This window comes from Scyliorhinus torazame, chromosome 20 (genome assembly GCF_047496885.1).
Source record: "Scyliorhinus torazame isolate Kashiwa2021f chromosome 20, sScyTor2.1, whole genome shotgun sequence".
Taxonomy (NCBI): domain Eukaryota; kingdom Metazoa; phylum Chordata; class Chondrichthyes; order Carcharhiniformes; family Scyliorhinidae; genus Scyliorhinus; species Scyliorhinus torazame.
The window spans coordinates 142,153,107-142,168,573 of NC_092726.1; positions in this window are offsets into that span (position 1 = coordinate 142,153,107).

Consider the following 15,467-nt stretch of genomic DNA (forward strand, 5'->3'; position numbering starts at 1 on the left):
CATCGAGACTGCACCGGCCCTTGGAAAGAGCATCCTTTTTAACTCCATGCCCCCACCCTATCTCCGTCACCCAGTAACCCCCATAACCTTTTTCACACAAAGGGCAATTTGTCGTGGACAATACACCTAACCTGCACATCGTTGGGCTATGGGAGGAAGGCTGAGGACCTGGAGTTAACCCAGGCTGAGGATGAACTGTACACAACACTGAGATATTGTTATGTGTGAAATTTCTTGCTACGTTTGGCCGGGACGTAAAACTATGAGATAGTTCTATTTGACGATTCGTGCTTAGTTTGCACGTACATAACACTGAGAGATAGTTCCATATAAGTGTTCTTGCCAATAATTTGATGTTCATTAAACTGAGCGATAGGCTTTGTAAAGCCTCTTGCTAAGGTTGTACTGTTCATACCACAGGGATACAGTTATTTGTGAATGAGGCAGACTTGATTAGGGAACCTAAGTTGAAGGAACCCTGAGGGTGCAGTGACCACAACATGATAGATTTTACTTTGCAGTTTGATAGGGAGAAGCTGCAATCAGATGTAACGGTATTACAATTAAATAAGGTTAACTACAAAGACATGAGGGAGCAGCTGGCCGGAGTTGATTGGAAAAGGAGCCTAGCCGGGAAGGCAGTCCAACAGCAATGGCCGGTGTTTTGGGGGGTTATGAGGGAAGCACAACAGAAATACATCCCAAGAATGAATGTTTAAGGGGAGTACAGGGCATCCATGGTTGACGAGGGATGTCAAGGACAGCACAAAGGCTAAAGAAAAAGCATACAAACTGGGAAGGATTAGCGGGAAACCAGAGGTTTGGGAAACCTTTAAAAGCGAGCAGAGGATAGCTAAAAAAGCAATAAGGGAGGAGAAGATGAAGTATGAGTGCAATCTTGCTAGTAATATAAAGGAAGATAGGAAGAGATTTTTTTCAAGAGATAAAAGGATGGAGAGAGGCAAAAATAGATATTGGGCCACTAGAAAATGTGGGTGGAGAAGTAATAATAGGAAACAAAGAAATGTCAGACCAACTGAATAATTACTTTGCATCAGTCTTCACGGTGGAAGACACCAGTGGGATGCCAGAGCTCCAGGAGAACCAGGGGGCAGAGGTGAGTGCAGTGACCATTACTAAGGAGAAGGTTATGGGGAATCTAAAGAGTCTGAAGGTGGCTAAGTCACCTGGACCGGATTGGCTACACCACAGGGTCCTAAAAGAGACAGCTGAGGAAATTGTGCAGTCATTAGTGATGATCTTCCAGAAATCGCTGGAGGCTAAAGGGTCCCAGAGGACTGGAAGGTGGCAAATGTAACACCACTGTTTAAGAATGGATGGAGGCAGAAGACGGGAAATTATCGGCCGGTCAGCCTGACTACGGTCATTGGTAAGATTTTAGAATCTGTTATTAAAGATGAGATCGCGAAGGACTTGGAAGTGCATGGTAAAATAGGACTGAGTCAGCACGGCTTTTTCAAAGGGAGGCCGTGTCTGACAAATCTGTTAGAGTTATTTGAGGAGGTAACAAGTAAGTTAGACAAAGGAGAACAAGTGGACGTGATTTATTTAGATTTCCAGAAGTCCTTTGACAAGGGGCCGCACAGGAAACTGTTAAATAGGTTAAGCGCACATGGTGTTCAGGGTAAGATCCTGGCATGGATAGAGGATTGGCTGACAGGTTAAGGGAAAAGAGTGGGGATAAAGGGGTATTTTTCAGAATGGGAGCCGGTGACTAGTGGTGTGCCTCAGCGGTCTGTGCTGGGACCACAACATTTTACAATATACATTAATGATCTGAAAGAAGGTACTGAAGGCATTGTTGCTAGGTCTCCAGATGATACAAAGATCTGTAGAGGGACAGGTAGTATTGAGGAAGCAAGGGAGCTGCATAAAGACTTGGACAAGCTAGGGGAGCGGGCAATGAAGTGGCAAATGAAATACAGTGTGGAAAAGAGTGAGGTTGTGCGCTTTGGAAGGAGCAATCTAGGCCTAGACTATTTTCTAAATAGGGAAATGCTTCGGAAAGCAGAAGCACAAAGAGGCTTCGGAGTTCTTGTTCCTGATTCTCTTAAGGTTAATGTGCAGGTTCAGTCGGCAGTTAAGAAGGTAAATGCAATGTTGACATTCATGTCAAGAGGGCCAGAATATAAGACTAGTGATGCACGTCTGAGGCTGTATAAGGCTCTGGTCAGACCCCATTTGGAGTATTGTGAGCAGTTTTAGACCCCATATCTAATGAAGGATGTGCTGGCCTTGGAGAGAGTCCAGAGGCGGTTCACAACAATGATCCCTGGAACGAAGAACTTGTCGTGTGAGGAACGTTTGAGGACTCTGGGTCTGTACTTGTTGGAGTTTAGAAGGATGAGAGGGGATCATATTGAACCGTGCAAGATACTGCGAGGCCTGGATAGAGTGGACGTGGAGAGGATGTTTCCACTTGTAGGAAAAACTAGAACCAGAGGCACCACCTCAGATTAAAGGGACGATCCTTCAACAGAGATGAGGAGGAATTTCTTCAGCGCAAGGATGGTAAATCTGTATAATGCTTTGCCGCAGGAGGCTGTGGAGGCGAATTCACTGAGTTTCTTTAAGACAGAGATAGATAGGTTCTTGATTCATAAGGGGATCAGGGGTTATGGGGAGAAGGCAGGAGATTGGGTATGAGAAAATATCAGCCCTGATTGAATGGCGGAGCAGACCCGATGGGCCGAGTGCCCTAATTCTGCTCCTCTGTCTTATAGTCTTATGGTCTAACTCAGCCCAACGCATTACACAAGCTTGCCACCACCACATTGACTCTGCAGCCACCACCCGCTGCCTCAGGAAGGCAGACAGCATTATCAGAGCCTCCTACCACCCAGGCATTGCCTTCTTCTAGACTCTTCCATCAGGCAGAAAGAACAGGAGTCTGAAAACTCGCACATTTAGACATAGGAACAGCTTCTTCCCCGCAATTACAAGACTCTTAGATGACTCCCGCTCGGACTGATCTGTTCCCTTTAAAAACACTATTCACGACGCCCTATGCTGCTCTTGCTCATGTATTTGCTATGTTTACTTTGCTTGGTCCCTTGTTCCTCACTGTAACCAATCGCTGTTTGTCGATGTACCATTTGTGAATACTTTCTTTTGGTTATTCTTTTGTCTGCTATGGACGTACTGTGTACGTTTCCTTGGCCGCAGAAAAATACATTTCACTGTACTTCGGTACATGTAACTATAAATAAAATATAATAAAATCACTAGTGTGGTATTATTGTGGTAATCTGAAGTGAAAAAGCCCCGAGTCTCCATATTATGGCACCTGTTCCAGTACACAGAGGGGAGAATTCAGAATGTCCAAGTTACCTAACAGCACGTTTTCGGGACTAGTGGGAGGAAACCGCAGCAGCCGGAGGAAACCCACGCAGACACGAGGAGAAGGTGCAGACTCTGCACAGGCAGTGAACCATCCGGGAAGCGAACCTGGGACACTGGTACTGGGACGTCACCGTGCTAACCACTGTGCTACCGTGCTGCCCACTAACAAAAATGGCAAACGGCCCTCAGCCAGTTTCCTGTGAGTTTCTCCTCAAGTTACCTCCAAATGATTGTCAGGTGAGATGTTTTCACCCGCATTCCGCTTTTATTTTCTAGCCATCCTGTCAATCACACCACATTTCCACTATTTCCGTTTGGAATATAGCGCCAGGCTTTCCATCTTTCCTTTTAAATTCTCCTCAGTATATGTGCTTATCCAGTGATCGATTTCCATAAGTATTCCTGCATAATGTCTCGCAGCATGTAACATGGCCTCACAAACAGCAGACCTACTTCAGATATATATTTAGTATTTCATGGTCAAATTGATTTTGTGCTCTCTGTGACTTTACTGCACCGTGTCCTTTTACAGTTGTTCTTTGCTCTGACCCTTTCACTTCAGTCTTGAAACTGAGTCGCAAAGCAAAACGTGCAGAGGACACTGGGAGTCTGCAGAGGGATTTAGATAGTTGAAGTGAATGGTCTAGGGTCTGGCAGATGGAGTACAATGTTGACAGATGTGAGGTAATCCATTTTTGAAGGAATAACAGCAAAATAGATTATTATTTAAATTATAAAATACTAAAATATACCGGTGTGCAGAGGGACCTGGGTGTGCTAGTGCATGAGTCGCAAAAAGTCGGTTTACAGGTGCAACAGGTGATTAAGAAGGCAAATGCAGTATTGTCCTTCATTGCTAGAGGGATGGAATTTACGACTAGGAAAGTTATGCTGCAACTGTATAAGGTGTTTTGAGGCCACACCTACAGTATTGTGTTCAGTTTTGGTCTCCTTATCTGAGGAAAGGACGCACTGGCGCTGGAGGGTGTGCAGAGACGATTGACTGGGTTAATCCCAGAGTTGAAGGGATTGTATTATGAGGAGAGGTTGAGTAGACTGGGACTGTACTTGTTGGAATTTAGAAGCCTGCTGGGGGGAATATTACAGAAAATTAAATTATGAAGGGAATAGAGAGGATAGAAGTAGGCAGTTTGATTCCACTGGCGGGTGAAAGCAGAACTAGCCTCAAAATAAGGAGAAATAGATATAGGACTGAGCTCAGGGGGAATTTCTTCACCCAAAGGTTTGTGAATCTATGGAATTCCCTGCGCAGTGAAGCAGTTGAGGCTCCTTCATTGAATGTTTTCAAGATAAAGATAGCTATTTTTTGACGAATAAAGGGTTATGGTGTTCGGGCGGGAAAGTGGAGCTGAGTCCATAAAAGATCAGCCATGATCTCATTGAATGGCGTAGCAGACTCGAGGGGCTAGATGGCTCTGTCCTGCTCCTAGTTCGTATGTTCTTCTCTTCTTATTTTCTTATCTTCTTAGCTTGTAAAACAGCTCTGCAATTGTCTCGTTTCCTTTCTAGCTTTTTTTAGTTCTCTGGAAAGGGCTTTCCTAACCAATGTTCAATTGACACAAAACTGAGGGAGACGTTTCCCCTCTAATTGCCCATCACCCACTGCAGCGTTACCCGATAACCTTAACTCAAACTGCCTTCATACTCTAAAGGAAGCTAAAGAGTGACATTATACTTCTCCAAACGTGTTTACTTTACACGCAGCAACACCTTTACAGCACAGGGTTCAGACATATACCAGTACCCTTTTCGAGCATGAATCAAACTGGAGTTCTGCTCCTCTTACACCCAACAGCTGAATTAAACACACTTAAGTCTCTACCTTGGGCGGGATTATCCATTGGCCGACACGGAATCAGGAAAGATGATTGGGCGGAGTATAGGTTCTGATGCCGAAATCGCATCAGGTGCTGATTTCACGCCAAATCTCCGATTTCTGTCACCTCGACAGGGGCGTCAATACGTTTCAGAAAACACACTGTAAACGCTTTCGGCATATCATTAGTGGACTCGACCCACTATTCTTTGGTCCTACGTGATTCTCCTCCGCCAATGAGCCGAATTCCAATTGTGAGGTTCACTTCATAGCTTTCATAGAATTTACAGTGCAGAAGGAGGCCATTCGGCCCATCCAGTCTGCACCGGCTCTTGGAAAGAGCACCCTACCCAAGGTCAACACCTCCACCCTATCCCCATACCCCAGTAACCCCACCCAACACTAAGAGCAATTTTGGACACTAAGGGCAATTTAGCGTGGCCAATCCACCTAACCTGCACATCTTTGGACTATGTGAGGAAACCGGAGCCCCCGGAAGAAACCCACGCACACACGGGGAGGATGTGCAGACACCGCACAGACAGTGACGTAAGGCGGGGATCGAAACTGAGACCCTGGAGCTGTGAAGCAGTCGTGCTATCCACAATGCTACCGTGCTATCCGTGTGCCTTTAAAACTGGCGGAACAGGCGCCTTGACTGCTGAGGGGGTGGGAGGGTATCTGGCAAGAGTACAACATCGGCATTGTGTTCTGACAGTTGTGCTGCTAGCCGGGAGGCTTCTTTTAGAGCCAGGGAGAGTAGCGGGGGATGGCCAGTAGGTGTGCAGTGGTGTCGGCGTGGACGAGCTGCACTTGCCACTGACTGCACACTGTGAACGTAGCAGTACAGGTAGTAAGGGTGGCTCCCGAGGATACCCCTCGACGTGCCGTCTGGCCCCAGCCGAACAATCACTGGACCGACGCGCTCTAGCGCAACCCGTGCAATCGTGTTGGCTGGGCTGAGTGTGTGTGGGCAGTGTAATGTGTATATGCAGCTGCTGCGCATCAGCCTCCTTAGTGTTAATCACGGACCTGGCGAATCCGGCACCATTTCTCATTGGAATTTATTTTTTCCACGTGGTGCAGATTACAGCTCTCCATAGTTGCTGAAGTAATCCAGGTGCGGTGCCAGTTTTCCTGTTGTGGAAGTCCACGAATCGAGCCCTGGCGTCAACACTTAGTCTCAGGAACGGAGAATCCCGCCATTTATTTTCTAAAAATGCTAATTTATCGAATGAAAACTGTGTCCGTGTTCCCGAGTACAGTAAGAGAAACGCGTCAACGAAACAGTCACCCATTGGAAGCCGAAAAAGGAGGAGACCATTTCGCCCCATTCTATAATAATGGAGCAATTATAGCACCATAGAACACCAGCAGTGCAGAAGGTTGGCAGTCGGCCTATCTAGTCTGTGCTCAGACAGTGAAAAAACACCCCACACAGGCCCACATCCCGCATCCTATCGCCGTAACCCCACCCAAACTGCACACCTGGACGCTAAGGGAGTTTTACATGGCTAAGTCGCCGAATGTACAGATCGTTTGGAGGAAACCAGAGCAGCCGAAGGAAACTCCGGCAGATACAGATATGGGGTGAACGTGCCAAACTCCACGCAGGCACCGACGTCCGAATTTGAACCAGAGACCCTGCCGCTTTGAGGCAGTGGTGCAAACCAGTCTGCCACTGTTCCACTAAGATTCCAAGTACGTGCCTTTCAAACAAGAACAGGAGACCAATCTGACCCTCAGAACTGAAGTTCACAGGGCAGCACGGTAGCACAGTGGGTTAGCAGTGCTGCCTCACGGTGCCGAGGTCCCAGGTTCGATCCCGGTTCAGGGTCACTGTCCGTGTGGAGTTTGCACATTCTCCCCGGGTTTGCGTGGGTTGCAACCCACAACCCAAAGATGTGCAAGGTCGGTGGGTTGAAAACGCTAAATTGCCCCCTGATTGGAAAAAATGAACTGGGTACTCTAAATTTAAAGAAAAAATATATAAAAAAGAACTGAAGTGCACGAAAATCAGAAGATTAACGTCTCCGCCATTTCTAATCAGGGGTGTCTCGATCATGGAGAGGAGCAACGGGAGGAAATTTAGCCTATTGGTTAATTACTCTCGGGTACACAACATCCGCAACAGCATGAGCCTTTCACGTTGTGCAGCAGTATACAAAGTAAAGTGAGGTGACAAAACCGATTCGAATGCCTTTTGCAGGTGGAGAATCGTTCTTCCCCAGTTCAGAAACCTGAGACAATTGCAAAGACCGGTCTCAAACAATGGTAACACAGAACAATAATGTGCTGAATTGAAAGCTGGAAATAACATTTGGCTAATGTCCGCAGACCAATCGTTGATTTTCTTGTTGGCTGTTGGCTTAATTGCCTTTTCCGGCTGATTTTCCGAAAGTAAATGTGTCGAATTCATATTTGAGACAATAAGGTCCAATCTATATCTTTAAGCTAGAAAGTAAATTCGTTCCCTGGTGAAAAGTTTGTTTTAATGCCATGCTTTTATTTTTCTCAAGATAAGCTTTGATATTTGTACCTGTTGTTATTTCGCCCAATCCCGATCCTAATGTTTGTCAGTTGATCAGATGACAGGGACGTCAATCATTTCCCTCCTTTGGAGGACTAGGTTTCGTTTAACACTTGTATACAATTCCCCTAATCTGTCATTGCACGCCTCGAGTTATTTTCACTGGTCTTTTGCAAAACGCCCACGTGCCAAGATTATTGTTGCTGTGTCCTGTGCTAGAACAATGGAAGGCAGTCGCAAATACGTTTCTATAATCGCTGGCGTTGAAAGCAGACCGAGGCAGGCTAGCTGCACGGTTCAATTGCCGTAACAGCCTCCCCGAAAAGGTGCCGGAATGTGGCGACTAGGGGCTTTTCACAGTATCTTCATTTGAAGCCTACTTGTGACAATAAGCAATTTTCATTTCATTTCATTTCATAATCAGTCACGCTTCATGATTTATTTGCGATTGCAGCAATCTTTTGCAGACAATTCTTAATTTCCAATTTTGAAGGTAGATCATTGCTTCTACGAAGTCTATTCCTGCGGTTGTCAATCAGCATTGCGGCATGGATCAGGTATTTGATAAGACACAGCTGTACAACGAGTTTTTAATTCACAGCTACAGCTTCGCAACTGTGACTCTCCATTGCGAGCTACTGCAAAACACATTCACTGTCTTTCTAGCATTCCCTTGAATGAGATCCGTAATTTCCTGGGTGAACGAGGAACGACTGCAATTGCTTCTCCAAAACTAAAATGAAACCTGCAGCAAAAAGCCGAAAGCGAAAGTAAAAAGCTGACAGACAGCACAGCTCCACCCACTCTCTGACATCACTTCAGTAGTAAACACCTCTTTCTTAAAGGTACATTCACTGCGGATATTAACATACATACCCATTAATAAACACCCTTAAAGGTCCCCTAAATGTACAGCTCCACCCAAGAAAAAAAAAATAAACCAACAACTTCAAGATCGTTTCCTTTTTCATCTTTTCACTGTCTTTTAAGAAATGCACACAGTAAATATACATTTTCGTTTAAAAAAAACAACACACGCAAACAGGTATAATAATATAGTCCATTTTTTTGTTCTTCTTCCTCCAAATGGACCTGCTTCTGTTCATCGCATTCGTGACAAAACATCGACTCTCACGTTTTCTCCGCCTGCCACATGTACTATTATTAAATGAAATGGCTGTAACAACAAACTCCAGCGAAACAGCCGCGCATTGTTATTCCGGAATCGCTCCAAAAACGTTAACGGATTATAATCCCGGCATATAATGGTGTCAAACGGATTGCTGGTCACATAAATGTGAAAATGTTGCAAAGACAGCACCAAACGTAAAGTCTCCTTTTCAATCGTTGAATACGTTTTGTGGTGAAAATACAATTTGTTTGAAAATTAACCAATAGGCCGCTCTAGCCCTTCGTCGTCGTCTTGGAGAAGCACCTCCGCCCACATCGCTCGCATTAACAGCCACTTTCAATGGTTTGGTATAATTTGGGATGACTAAAACAGGAGCAGTGGTTAACACAGCCTTCAGGCCGTCAAATGCCTGTTGACACTCCGCTGTCGACTGGAATTTGTTACGCTTCTTGAGAAAGTCCGTCAGTGGAGCGACCACACTGCTAAAATTTGGTCCAAATCTCCGGTCTATTCCACTCATACCAAGAAATCGCAATATTTTCCGTCGTGTCGAGGGTATCGGAAACTCCCCAATAACTTTTGTTTTCACATCCCGTGGGACCAGTCGACCCTGTCCGATTGTATAGCCAAGGAAAGTGACTTGGGCTTTTCCAAATTCACTTTTGGCTCGGCTAAAACCAAACCCGCCTCCTGAAGTCGACCGAATGACTCCATCAGATGTTTCAAAAGTTCTTCCCATGTGTGGCTGAAAATTACCAGATCATCGTTGTATATTTGGGTAATCCTGAAAAGATTTTGTTAGTTAATGGTTGAAATGTGACTGGGGCGTTTTTCATGCCAAATTACATATCTTTAAATTGCTATATGCCATCCGGAGTCACACAAGCTGAAATCTCCTTCGCCCTTTCGGATAAAGGTACCTACCAGTAACCTTAAAGTAAATCCAGTTTTGAAATAAAACTGATTGTCCCACTTTCTCAATCCCCCAAACGTGGGATAGGATAAGAGTCGGTTCTTGCAACTGCAGTAACCTTTCTATAGTCCACACACATCCGTTGGGTACCGTTTGGTTTTGGTACCATCACTATGGTTGAGCTCCATTGGTTGCAACCCACTTCAATAATGCCATTTCTAAGCATACTCTCAATCTCTTTGTTAACCTGTGCCAATTTGAAAGCGTTAAGTCTATATGAATGTTGTTTGATTGGAACAGCACTTCCACATCTGGATTGGATTGGATTTGTTTACTGTCACGTGTACCGAGATACAGTGAAAAGTATTTTTCTGCGAGCAGCTCAACATATCATTAAGTACATGGGAAGGAAAGGGAAGAAAAGAAAATACATGATAGGACAATGTACCTACATAAGCACTGGATCCGATGAAGCATACAGGGTGTAGTGTTAATGAGGTTAGTCCATAAGAGGGTCATTTACGAGTCTGGTGACAGTGGGGGAAAAGCTGTTTTTGAGTCTGTTCGTGCGCGTTCTCAGCCTTCTGTATCGCCTGCCTGATGGAAGAAGTTGGAAGAATGAGTAAGCCGGGTGGGAGGGGTCTTTGATTATGGTGCCCGCTTTCCCCAGGCAGCGGGAGGCGTAGATGGAGTCAATGGATGGGAGGCAGGTTCGTGTGATGGACTGGGCGGCGTTCACGACTCTCTGAAGGTTCTTGTAGTCCTGGGCCGAGCAGTTGCCATACCAGGCTGTGATGCAGCCCGATAGGATGCTTTCTATGGTGCATCTGTAAACGTTGGTCAGGGTTAATGTGGACATGCCGAATTTCCTTAGTTTCCTGAGGAATGATAGGCGCTGCTGTGCTTTTTTGGTGGTAGCGTCGACGTGGGTGGACCTGGAGAGATTTTTGGAGATGTGCAACCCTAGGAATTGAAACTGCTAACCATCTCCACCTCGGCCCCGTTGATGCAGACAGGGGTGTGTACAGTACTTTGCTTCCTGAAGTCAGTGACGAGCTCTTTAGTTTTGCTGGCATTGAGGGAGAGATTGTTGTCGCTATACGACTTCACTAGGTTCTCCATCTCCCTCCTGTATTCGAACTCATCGTTATTCGAGATCCGGCCCACTATGGTCGTATCGTCAGAAAGCTTGTAAATTGAGTTGGAACCAAGTTTTGCCACGCAGTCGTGTGTGTACAGGGAGTAGAGTAGGGGGATAAGTACGAAGCTTTGCGGGGCCCCGGTATTGAGGACAATTGTGGAGGAGATGTCGTTCTTACTGATTGTGGTCTGTTGGTCAGAAAATCGAGGATCCAGTTGCAGATTGTGAGCCAAGTCCTAGGTTTTGGAGCTTTGATATGAACTTGGCTGGGATTATTGTGTAGAAGGCGGAGCTGTAGTCATTAAATAGGAATCTGATGTAGGAGTCCTTGTTTTCGAGATGCTCTAGGGATGAGTGTAGGGCCAGAGAAATGGTGTCTGATGTGGACCGGTTGCAGCGGTATGCGAATTGCAGTGGATCAAGGCGTTCTGTGAGCATGGAGGTGATGCGCTTCATGATCAACCTCTCGAAGCACTTCATTACGACTGAAGTCAGGACCACCGGTCGGTAGTCATTGAGGCACGTTGCCTGGTTCTTCTTTGGTACCTGTATGATGGTCTACATCATGTATAGCCACTTTAGTACTTCTCAATTTATCTCTATATTCTTGTCCACGTATCAACAACTCTTTGAGGTCAGTTCGTTTTTCCTCAGGAAGGTAACTCAATAATGTATCCCAATTTTTAAGAGCATTCTCGTTTTCCAATTTAATTTGAGGTATGTCAAATTCACAGTCATCTGGATTTGCTTCGTCACTTTGAGTTAGAATCATTAAAACCTCCTCCTTTGTCTCTCCTTCTCTTTCAAAGTACATTTTAAGCATATTGACATGACAGACACTCCGTGAGACTTCCTTCTATCTGGTGTTTTTACCACATCATTTACCTCACTTAATTTACTTTCAATCTGATAAGGTCCACAAAACCTAGCTTTTACAGGTTCACCTCCCACTGGTAACAATACTAAAACTTTATCTCCACTGGCAAAACTACGAACTTTGGATTTCTTGTCCGCTCTACGTTTCATCACATTTTGTGCAACGTTTAGATGTTGTGTTGCCAATTCACCAGCTCTATTTTATCATTCCCTAAAACTTGACACGTAATCCAATAATGTAACTTCCGACTGCTCACTCACCAATTTTTCCTTAATCAATTTAAGTGGCCCTCTTACCTCATGACCAACAATTAGTTCAAAAGGACTAAATTTGGTAGAATCATTAGGTGCATCCCTAATTGCAAACAGGACGAATGGAATTCCTTTATCCCAATCCTCTGGATAATCGTGCCAATAAGCCCTCAACATTGTCTTTAATGTCCGATGCCACTTTTCTAACGCTCCCTACGATTCTGGATGGTACACCGTTGATATAAATTGTTTTATTCCTAAGCTATCCATAACTTCTTTGAATAACCGTGAGGTACAATTTGATCCTTGATCCGATTGTATTTCTGTGGGTATTCCATATCTAGTAAAGAATTTCAGTAACTTGTTTTTAACTGTAATATTACGTACTGGAATGGCCTCTGGGAACCTAGTAGGCGCATCAATTATCGTCAAAAGTTATTGATTCCCACTTTTCGTTTTAGGAAGCGGTCCTACGCAATCAATTAGGACCCTTGTAAAAGCTTCTACAAATGCTGGAAGGGAATTAATGGCGCTGGTTTTATCACTGCTTGAGGTTTCCCTGCCACTTGACATGTGGGGCATGATTGCCAGAATTTAACTACATCTTTATGTCGGTCATGCAAATAAAAATGTTTTTGTATTTTAGCTTGAGTTTTACTTATTCCCAAATGACCTCCCACTGGTACCTCATGTGCAACTCGCAACACCTCCTTTCTATACCCTACCGACAATACTGCTTGATGAACGTCTGCCCACTTTTCATCCGCCTGCCTATGTAAAGGTCTCCATTTTCTCATCAAGACATCACTTTTACGATAATAACACTGTGGCATTCACTCAGATTCCACTTCCGTGTATGGTTTCTGATAAATCCGTTTTATTTCTATATGTTTGTTTTCTAACTCCGCCAATTTTCCTGAACTCAAAATATCCGCCTCATCCTCCAACCGTTCTTCTTCTTTTGCAACCATGTGATCAAAAATCGTTTCTGATAATTGCACTTTGACTTCATCTTCACTCTTTGGTTTCTCCTCTTGTCTTAACCTGTGACTTTGCGACCTTGTCACTACACAATCCGGAAAAAAATTCCAGGATATTCGTCCTTCAACACTTCAGTTGTCTGATTTTCCACTGGCCCATCAACCACAGAAGGCATCTCCCACCTGTGATCCATCTATATCAATACCCTAATAAACTATATTCCTGGACAAGACAGTTTCTCTATTTCTCCTACTACCACTTCACCACTCTTCACTGGACTTTCCAACCTTAACATATATAATGGAACGCTACTCCTCTCACCCTGAATTCCACATATTACCATATTCTTTCCAAGCTACATAACTCTTCATCTCTTACCATTTAAGATTGACTAGCTCCCATATATCTTAAAATTGTGACTTCTTTATCTGCTCCTCCTGATACAAATGAGTAAACTTTACCCTCACAAGTAAATTATTTCAAGGGATCAGGCACCTTCTTGTCACTCATCTCTTCATCAGGCTGTACAATCTTTTGCACCTGCTTCGCTTCACTTGGACTTTCCTTTACCACTTTAACAAACCCCACTGCCTTCTTCTGTTTTACCACATCAATCTTCCCAGTGCTTTCCTTCAACCACGAACACTGTGACTTTACGTGGCCGAGTTTATTACAGTGAAAACATTTGAAACTTTTCATTTCTTTTCCACCCTCCTTGATTTCTTTTTTACCCTGAGGTACACTCTCCTTATTATCTCCCGCCAGATCACCTTTAACTTTACCACTTGAGTATTTCTCATGCCCCAAATTTCGATCCCTCGCAGGCAAAAACTGATGTCGGAAACCAAGCTTTGATTTGTGAACTAATTCATAATCATTTGCCATCCCTGCTGCAAACCTCTCAGTTTTTACCCTTTGCTCTTCCACATCAGTACTCACTACATCGGGAATTGAATTTTTAAACTCCTCCATAGCATCATTTCCCTGAGAGCTTCATAAGTTTGGTCAATTTTCAAAGCTCCTATTCACCTCTCTAAATTACTCTGTTTGATCCATTCAAACTCCATGTCTGTTTGACCAAATTATTTCCTTAAATTTCTAAACATTTGTCTGTAGGCTTCAGGCACGAGTTCATATGCACCTAAGATGGATTTTGTCACCTCCTCATACGTCCCGAATACCTCCTCCGATTGTGATGCAAACACTTCACTAGCCCAACCTACCAACTTTGTTTGAATCAGTAATGCACACATGTCCTGTAGCCATTTCATTTGTTTAGCCACCTTCTAAAATGAAATGAAATAGGCTTCTACCTCCTCCTCGTGAAACCTTGACAATGCTTTGACATATTTAAATAGATCCCCACCGATCTTTCAACTTTGACGCTCTTTCCCACTATCCTAATAAATGTACGTTTCCCTTTACCTCTGCCAATTTTAACTGACTGTCATGTTTCATGGCCATTGTCTGAAGTTCAAACTCTCTCTCTTTATCTTTTTCCCTGATCCGAATCTCCCTTTCTCTTTCTTTTTTGTAATGCTCGGGCTGTTATTTCTGTTTTCCTTTCTTCTCTCTGCTTTTCCTCTCTCTCTTTCTCTGTCCTCTCGCTCTCTTTCGTATTCAAGCTGCTCTAATTATTTCTCATGTTCCATTTGTTCAATTTGTAATTGAATTTTAGCCATTCCCAATTAGTCAAACTGTATCTCAGGTGCCTTTGAATGCTTAGCCGCCGTCAAAATTACCTCATCTTTTCGCATTTTGTCAGGTGATGTTAACTGCAATGTTTTTCCAAAAATCAACCAGTCTGATTTTAGTCTCTGTCCGGGTCACTTTCTCCACCCCCAAAACTTCAAAGCCTCGGAAAGAGCCACTGTCCATAAGAAATTAAAATGTCACACTTGAAAAGAAACCACAATATGATCACACCTCACTGTATTTAAGTTCACTAAGCCAATCTAATAGATAGGCTTTTATTCCCCTCCAGCACCCAATTTGTTATGGACCAGGGTTTAGAGAACCCCAAAGTGTATCATGGAGTTCACCTGACCCACAACGTTTAATTGATTGTGGTATGGGGAGCACACGGCCCATTGTACATGGTACAGCAGAAATGGAAAAGTATTTTTTAAAGCAAAACAATGTTTATTCTATGATCACAAGTTAACCTTTTTAAAACATACAGTGAACATCTGAGCAACCATCAATTCAAATAAAACCCCCACGGAATACAACACTAAGTAAACATTATTTTCATTTTAACATCCATTAGACTTAAAAGCACCTTTTAACAGAAGCAGATCAGGTTTAAATTCACGACTGAGAACAGTTACCACGGTGAAATCAGCAAATGGACACTCATAAGCTTGCAGAGACTCATACACATCCTGCTGTGGTTGCAGCTTCTCCAAAACTAAAATGGAAAAAACCCACTCTGCAGCAAAA